The sequence below is a fragment of the Ursus arctos genome, unplaced genomic scaffold, assembly GCF_023065955.2.
Source record: "Ursus arctos isolate Adak ecotype North America unplaced genomic scaffold, UrsArc2.0 scaffold_3, whole genome shotgun sequence".
Classification (NCBI taxonomy): domain Eukaryota; kingdom Metazoa; phylum Chordata; class Mammalia; order Carnivora; family Ursidae; genus Ursus; species Ursus arctos.
Window position 1 is genome coordinate 71,377,919 of NW_026622985.1, and position 8,905 is coordinate 71,386,823.

General features: G+C 41.8%; 1 pseudogene; it reads left to right on the forward strand.

Annotated features, from left to right (window-relative positions):
- The window catches only part of LOC125281122 (FAU ubiquitin-like and ribosomal protein S30), a 68,996-nt pseudogene extending 64,048 nt beyond the window's left edge, over positions 1-4,948 (forward strand).
- The last annotated feature ends 3,957 nt before the right edge of the window (positions 4,949-8,905 follow it).

The window sequence follows — 8,905 nt, forward strand, 5'->3', positions numbered from 1 at the left end:
ACCGTGGGTAGTTGGGCTGCTCTAGAAAACTAGGCAGAAGAGGTGCACAGCTCTTCTCTTTTGGCTTACACCGTGTTACGTGGACAGCCTTGATCTCATCACCTCCTTCCTCGCACCCACTCCTCACCTGCGATTTCAGAAAGCCTATCATTTTTATGTAAATCTAATCAAACCTTAGTGAATTATTCCCAAACACCATATCAAACATTAAGAATACAAAATATTAGCAGGGAAGCTGTGACTTTCGGGCTGTGATTTTGCTCAGAATCAGTGGGCTTGTTTTTCTTGTCTTTGTCGTCCTTTCAACACACACCAAAGAAGTCCCTGGCCTTAGAGACACTGTGCTTGCAGATCAGAGGTGGAGTTCACAGAGTTCTTCTGAAAATGAAGGAGTGCTCCCTTACCAAGTCTAACATACCACAGATTTTTATAATGTTCCTTGACAAGTGGGATCTCATACTTATAACTTGTACCTTTTTTCTAATGGTCAGGTCTTTTGTGGCCAGGGACACAGGACAAAACGGGTAGGGGGGGTAGAAGAAGGTACGGAATCTGAGCTGGAAATGCACCTACTCAGGGTTGGCCCTTGGCCCAGGTTGGGAAGTTGGTAAAAGAAGGACCCCCAGCTCTGCTAGCTTCTCCTTTTAAAAAGTGCCCTCTTTTGTCCTCCCCATCCCAGAGGTGTCTCCTTCCCATTCCTCAGGTTTTCTCCAGCTTCCCTACCAAAGCCTCTTCATGGAGTCAATAGAAAATGTGACAGTGTGGAAAACAGTACTCAAATATAATCAGCTAAGTCCTGGTCCCAATTTCACCATCTACTACTGGTTTGACTTAGGGCAAATGGTTTAACTCTGGCCCTCTGTTTCTTCATCTATAAAATGGGGATCTCTTCCCAGTTCACTTCACAAACCTATTTTAAATTTTTTAAAGATTTTCTTTTTTTATTTATTTGAGAGAGTGAGCACAAGAGACCACAAGCGGGAGTGGAGAGGCAAAAGGAGAGGGAGAAGCAGACCCCCTGCTGAGCAGGGAGCCCAATGCAGGACTCGATCCCAGGACCCTGGGATCATGACCTGAGCCAAAGGCAGACGCTTAACCAACTGTCACCCACGTGCCCCAACACAAATCTATTTTTAGGATCAGGTAAGAAAAGGCTTGGGTGTGTTCTACAAAGTCTAAGCACTGTGCAAATACAAGGCACGATTGATTTCTACTTGATTATCTTGCATGTGGTGCTCAGCGGATACTCTGAGCGATTGCTAAATGACTGCACTGTCTCATTTGACAAATGTTATCATTCTAAGAGATATCTGCAATTCCACAAGGGTAAATATGGCATAATTGGAAAGGGAAACTTAACCACTAAAGTCATTCTTTCTCAATCAAATAGAATAATCAAGTTGAATAATCAAATTGCATTGTTAAAATCAATTATTAGGTACCATGGGGCTGGTATGTGGTTAGCAACCTCACACTGAAGACCGATCTTGTCATCCTACGGGGATGATGCTGTAGTCACTTATGGTTCCATTACCAAATAGTTCCAAACCTGCATGGGTTCCATTATATACCAGAGAAGCTGGAAAGTAAAAGAAAACAACAGATTACATTTCTAAAATTGCCTTGAAACCATGCAGCCATGTAACTTATTTGCCAATCAGCACGCACAGTGAGGTTTAGACACAAGAGCTGAGTGCATAAAGTAATGCACACGGGCCTTGTAGCAAGCACAGCGGTGACGGCATCTGGGTTTTCAGGGGCAACCACAGCAAAATTCTAGCATGCAATACCTTGCTTTGCTTGCCTGAGAAATCACTGCATTTGACAGTCTACTTAGAAATGACTAAATTATGTCTTCTTCCACTACAGATAACGGGAAAGAAGAGTCAGATATTACAGCAATTAAGGACAAGTAAAATTATATAGTGGATCCTTGAACAATGCAGGGGTTAGGGACACATAACTTTTGACTCCTCCAAAACTTAACAAGTAGCCCGCTGTTGACCAGATAACATAACAGTCAAGGAACAAGTTTTGTATATGTATTATATACTATACGTTTCCAATAAAATAAACTAGAGAAAAGAAAATGTTATTAAGAAAGTCATAAGAAAGAAAATGTATTTACTGTACTGTATTGAAAAAAATGTGTACGTCAGTGGACGCATGCAGGTCAAACCTGTGCTGTTCAAGGTCAACCGTATTTTTGTAAAACAAAGCTTGTGACAATGAAAAATCCTACTCGCTACATCATCATCTTGAAGATGGTTCCATATCAATACATGTAGATCGATCACATTTTTTTACCTTGCTTTTAAGGATATTGTGTTTCTTTTCTACTTAGGCAACTCCATATATCATTGAAAACTTGGAAAGAATTTTTTTTAGTAGCTGCACAAGATTTCATTGTATGTATACACCACGATTTATGGATCCACGTCTTCATTTTTACACATTTCTGTAACACATTTTTGCTATACTAAAAACTCTGTGCTAAAAATTCTTTTGACATTTTGAATTATTTCCTACAAAATATCCATCATCAAGTTTTATGTTAATACTTTAGGTCATTTCCATATTCCATAAACTTAAATTAAAAAAAAGAAAAGCTTTCCAAAGAACATTCCTTACACTAACAATCCTTATTTATAAGAGAAACTGGAAGTGAAGTATTCTCCTTTTATAGCATCCTACAATATGGAAATTTTACAACAGTTTTCATTAATATTTATATTTGTCCAGAAAATATTTTATTTGCCCTCTGTTGGACTCTGCTATAGATGAGTACAGAGAGAAGAGAAAACTATAAATTTTCTCCATGCTGGCTGCCAGGACCAGTTTGGGAGTCTTGTCCCCATGGGCCTCCTGGGCTAATGGAGACTGTGCTTTAGCTCCTTCTCCTGGGGCTGCTTCTTACCCGCCCCACCCCCTCCACAACCCAACCTGCCTTCATCTTTACATTCCCACCCTCGGAAGACTGGCCCCTCATGAACAAACCACTCCAGGGAGGCCAATGCCATAGGCCAGGGTGCCAAGTCACGGTGTGAATTTCTGGAGAAACACTATACTGACAAAGCCATTGAAATGACAATCTGAGGGTGCCTGGGTGCCGCAGTCAGTTGAGTGTCTGACTCTTGGTTCCACATGGGTGGTGATCTTGGGGTCGTGGGGTCAAGCCCTGCATCGGGCTCCGCAATCAGTAGGGAGTCTGCTCAAGATTCTCTCTCTCTCTCTCTCCCTCTGCCCCTCCCTCCGCTTGCCTCCCCCTCTCCTAAATGAATAAATAAATCATTTAAAAAAAAAAAAGAAATGGACAATCTGGATTGATCCTTCCGGAAGTGATTAAGTCAGGTGGCAAAAACACTGAACTTGCTGTCACGAGGCGAGATCAACCCCTCAATATTTGAAATCCTTAAGACACTGAGAAATCCTTTGATGAAACTGAAAATGAAAAAGAAGAAAATGAGAAGAGAAAATAAAAGAAAGCATCATGGTCAATAAAATCTTGCTTGTAGCAATTTTAAAATTCACATCATAGATGATTCTCAAAATGACCTACAGCTCTTTCCATTCCATTTAGCCATACTATCCGGATGTCCTATAATCAACTTCCATACTTTCTAACTTAAAAAACTAGAATTAGAGACTGGAGGGTGGGAGCAGTCTGTGGGGTGCGGCGGGGGGAGGGGAAGAGTGAGGACACAAGCAGGAAAATGAAGGAACAGGAGAGAAAATAATGACAGGAGGGTAAAGAGGAGGAGAAAGGACAAAAGGCAGGAGTTAAGCAGCACTTGGCATCCAGGTATCCTCCACAGACTTCTTTGAACAACTCTTTTGTTTGATAATTTTGACAAGTTTTTAAAAAAACAAAACAAAACAACAACTTTTGGGGTTTCTTGATTGTTTATTTGGTTATTGGTTTCATTTTGTTTGCTGTTTGGATTTGTTTTTTAATTTCAAGGGTTGTTCTCTTATTTCCTTTTGTTGTAATGACTACAAGCTTTCTGTCAAGAACAGACTGTGGATTTTCTTGAAGATATGGCATTTCTACTTCTCTTCCAGGCAGGTGCCAGGGTCGCAGCGCTGGCGGTGGTGATGTCAAGGCTGTCATGTTCGCAGGCCACTCGTTAAGCAAGCGTCTGACTGAGCAGAGAAGCGCTCTGGCCTGCAGCACTGCCACACCGTAGTGCAGAGGCGAACTGGCTCCCAGGGAGGATTTCAAACGCAGGGGTTTATTGGAGGGCTCTTCTTTCTTCTACCTTCCCACTTGGAGCCCTCCTCTGACTCTATCTTCTCTCGAAGTTTCTATATTGATAGCAAATAAATCTCTACCTCCTGTCCTGCCCTCTGTCCCTGGCTTCTGTCACTCTCCCCTGCTGTCTGGATGTTGTGTATCTTGAAAGTCATGGTACTCTTTTCTATGTCTTTGCATGTCTGAGACCAACGGGCACAAAATTAAGCAAGTTATATCTGCTCATTCATAACTTAATGCAAAACTTCAAATTTAGCTTTTTCTCAACTCCATCTTCGAGATAGTGGCTGTGGTGGCCCCAGTTCAGTCACTGCCATGCAGCTCTGTCTGCGCCCAGGAGCTACATACCCTTGAGGTGACCAGCCAGGTCACCCAGATCAAGGCTCGTGGAGCCTCACTGGAGGACATCGCTCTAGAACATCAAGTGGTGCTCCTGGCAGGCACGTCCCTCAAAGATGAGGCTACCATAGATCAGCATGGAGTAGAAGTTCTGACCACCCTGGAGGTAGTTGGCCACATGCTTGGAGCTAGAGTCCATGGTTTTCCGGCCTGTGCTGGCCATGTCAGAGGGCAGAGGTGGCCAAACAGGAGAAAAAGAAGAAGACAGGCTGAGCCAAGTGGCAGATGTAGGACAACTGGGGCTTGGTCAATGTCATGCCCACCTTTGGCAAGAAGAGCCCCAATGCCAACTCTTAAGTCTGTTGTAATCCTGACTTTCCCTGATAAAGACATTTAGTTCAGTCAAAATAAAAACAAGAACAAAAACCACCTCAAATTTAGCATATCACATTTAACCATTTTTCCCCAAATCTGGATTTCTTCCCAAATTTTCCCATTTTCCATAAATGCCAGAAGTATCCTGGATCCACCTGGGAATCCAAGTTGTTGTTCCTTTCTTTCCATTTTCTATATTCAGTTTGGAAGCAAGTATTTTTGATTCTTACTTTTCTGCCTCTTTTGCATCTATATCCTCTCTTGAAGCTCCCTACCACCATCCTGGTTTGGACTTTTTACTGCTTTCATCAGTACTGTTAATGATAGTTACATGGTTTGTTTTCTTAACCACAAGTCTTTAATCCATTTGTATATTGCTGCCAGATCCCTTTTCTGAAGAAACTGTAAAACAGGAGTCTGAGAGTGAGAACCTATCCAAATTCAGATTTGTCTGAGTTTGCCTGGTAGTTGCATAAGGAATTCAAGATTTTACAAGGGTATGGTCACCAGAAAAGTAGGGAAATTCTCCACAGTTGTGGTAGGCAGCTTTTAAAATGGCCCCAATGATCTTTTCTTCCTGGTGTTCATGCTCTTGTGTAATTCTCTCCCCTAGAATGTGGGCTGGACCAGTTGACTTGCTCCTAACAAAAAGAATATAGCAACATGATGAGATGTTGCTTCAGATTCATTGACCAAAAAAACTATGACTCATCTTGCTGGTTCTTACCCACTCTGTCCCTCACATGCTCTGAGAGAAGCCAGCTGCCATGTTGTGAGCTGCCCTATGACAGGCAAATGTGATAAAGAACTGGTGTCTCAGTAAGAGACCAGAATCCTGCCAATAATTATGTGAGCTTGGAAGTGGAACCTCCCCCAGATGAGCCTTAAGATGAGACCACAGCCCTTGCTGACACCTTTACTGCAGTCTAATGAGGAACCATGAGCCAAAGGACCCAGCTATGTCATGCCTCGCTTCCTGACCGACAGAAACCATGAAATAATAAATGCTTATTGTTTCAAGCTGTTAAGTTTTAGGATAATTTATTATGCAGCAGTAGATAGCTAATACAACAGCTTAGTGTATATATATCCAGATTTTTTTTTTTTAAGTAGGCTCCATGTCCACTGTGGAGCCCAGCGTGGGGCTTGAACTCATGGCCCTGATATCAAGACCTGAGCTGAGATCAAGAGTCAGACACCTAACCAACTAAACCACCCAGGCGCCCCATATCCAGATTTCTCCTCTCCCTCTACAACTTATGGTCAGAGCCAAGGGGGCAATAGGCTGTGATAACTTTTGGGAAGGCCCTGAAAGGAAATAGCTTGCTGCTTTATGGACCAAGTAACAGAGTGTAATATATGATGGGAGTAGTCCCACATTAGCAAAGGAAATGGGAGGAGTTAAGTGCAACAGACATCAGAAGCACCTAAAAATCAGGAGACATGACTATGACCTGGGTGCCAAGCCACATTACCTTCATCAGAAAAGACAGGTGATATCATGGCAACAATGCAGAGTACATGCGGCTGTTGTTTAGGGTCCATCACGGGGAATTGGAGAGAAGGCAGGATAGGCAGAAAAAAACAATTAGAATTACTCATGATACAGCCTGGAGTCTTCTTGAATGATCTGAAGAGAGCTGGTACCAAAGCCAGAAAGCATCTTGTTTCTTTTGTACCATTAGGCACCAGTTCATTTTCGTGTAGGTGGAAACACAGAAAATTTAGACCTAACCTGCTTCCATCATGTCATTTCACTACTTTTTTGTTGCTTGCTTTTGAGCATTCCAACATTTGGCTTCTACATCTATTCCCTGTCTTTACTTTAGTCAAAGGGATGTGCTCACCCTCTCGCAATGCACTGTATTCTCTCTCACTAGCCTTCCCATTGAATATGACCTCCTTTTCCCTTCTTATCTAATGCCCATCCATTTGCAAAGCTCAAGGGAAATCCTAAATTCTATATATCATGCAGAATGATTTAAACGATGTCTCCGTATCTACCATGAAGTTATGGAATATCAATCTACTAACTGGGTATATATACCAATTTATTTAGAAAATAGCTAATACTGGTTAGACATTTGCCGAGACACACAATATATCTATTGCACGGCCACTCCCCTTAAAGACTCTCAATTTTATTATAAAACAAAATCTTCCCCTTTGAAGCAATCAGAGAACATAGACAATATAAGTATATTCTTAATCCTTCTAAAACAAGTCAAGTTGCTGCTTAGAAGTGCTTACCTCTTAAAAGGAAAGGAGAGGTTAAAATGTTTTTTGCTGTTTCAAAGTAAATTTCTCTTTCACCCTCACCTTGACATTGATCATAAATGGGAACTTTTAGGTTCTAGTGATGGCATAGATGGTTGTCTGGAAATTAGTCCTTACTTGAAGCTCATTAATCAGAGTTCTTCCTGGTGAGTAATTCAATCCTACTGCTCCCAGCTGTCCGTCACCAAATCTAGATGTTTGCATCCCAGAGAGAGGTCTTGAGGGAGTAGAGGTAATGTCAGTAAACTAACTTGGCCAACATATAAATTTAACGTCATAACTTGTTATGTGATGCCTGCCAACGCATTAATCCAACCTATTTCCTAGGCCCCTCCCCTAGGCCCATATAAATTAAAATGCAGAAAGTCTACAGTCTTTAAATTTGTTTCATAGCATGATTTTACTGTCACTGAATACTACTTTATTTCTTATAACTTGTCTATCATGCTTATCTCTGAAAAAGAATATAATTATACATGGGAATAATTGCTAGTTGTTAATAATTTCATAATAGGATAATGCTTTGAAATATCACCAATACAATCTTTACTTATGATAATTATTATTGCCGAACCCTTTACCCAACAAGGATGAAGCAACCATTACTTCAGAGCGCAGGCAGAACCAGCCAAGAGCAAAGAAGAAAGTGTTCACCTTTAGGTCTCAAAATAGACTTTTAAAAGTTAGGTACTGAAAATCATGAAAGCACAGGGCTTCCTATAACAACAGCCTTACAACTGAGAAAGAAAAGGATGCTCAAAATTCCTAAAGCTTCCCTTTAAAGGCCTAGAATCATAAAACACAGAGATTTGCTACAAAGTATGGGAGAGAAAGGATGTACACTATGATGTTTTTAGAGACAACTGAATGAGGAGAGGAGACACAAATGCATCTGGTGCCTCTGATAGTATTTTGGCCTCTCCCCTCTTCTAAGGTGGAAACCTTGAGTGGGAGATGGGAGGGGATCAAGGGAAGGAGAGGTGGAGAGATCTGAGTGCAAACAGGACTTACACTTCTCTTCCCAACTGGCACCAAAGTGATCTCTGTTGATTGACACAGGGTGAAACAGCAATTGTCTGTGTTTAGGTCAAGAGAGGTCTCAAGTGAGCACATGCTCCTGGTTCCCTAGGATTTGTGCAACCCAAGGAAAGGTCCAGAAGTGCCTCCCCACCCCAAACCCCTGGAGAACTAGTAAAACTGTTGAGAGTACACAGACTTGTGGGTTCTTCAGGTGGGGAAGAGGCATACAGATGTCACTACAAGAGGCTATGACAGGGACCACAGACATCAGTAGCAACAGATGCTAACTTGCCTCAAATACAGATGGAACCCATTGCTTTAGAGTATCATAAAGACCACAGAGAAAGAAACACCCAGAGGCCTCAGAGAACACCCCAGTTCAGCATGTGGGCAGATAACTATCCCTCTGAGGTCACAAGGTTTCAAAAGTACCTGTTACCCACATGCCCTGTGGTTAAAAGCAAAGGAGGAAGGGAAGGGAAGCTGTGAAAGACTAACCATCATCCCCAACAAGATGAGTTAATCTGGAAGAGAAAAATTTTCAAGAAGAAAATTATCTTTAATTAGAAAAATTAAGGTTCTCACACTCACCTCTAATCCTGCCACTCCTCGTCATCCCTTCCTCCCATCTAGGAAAGCAAG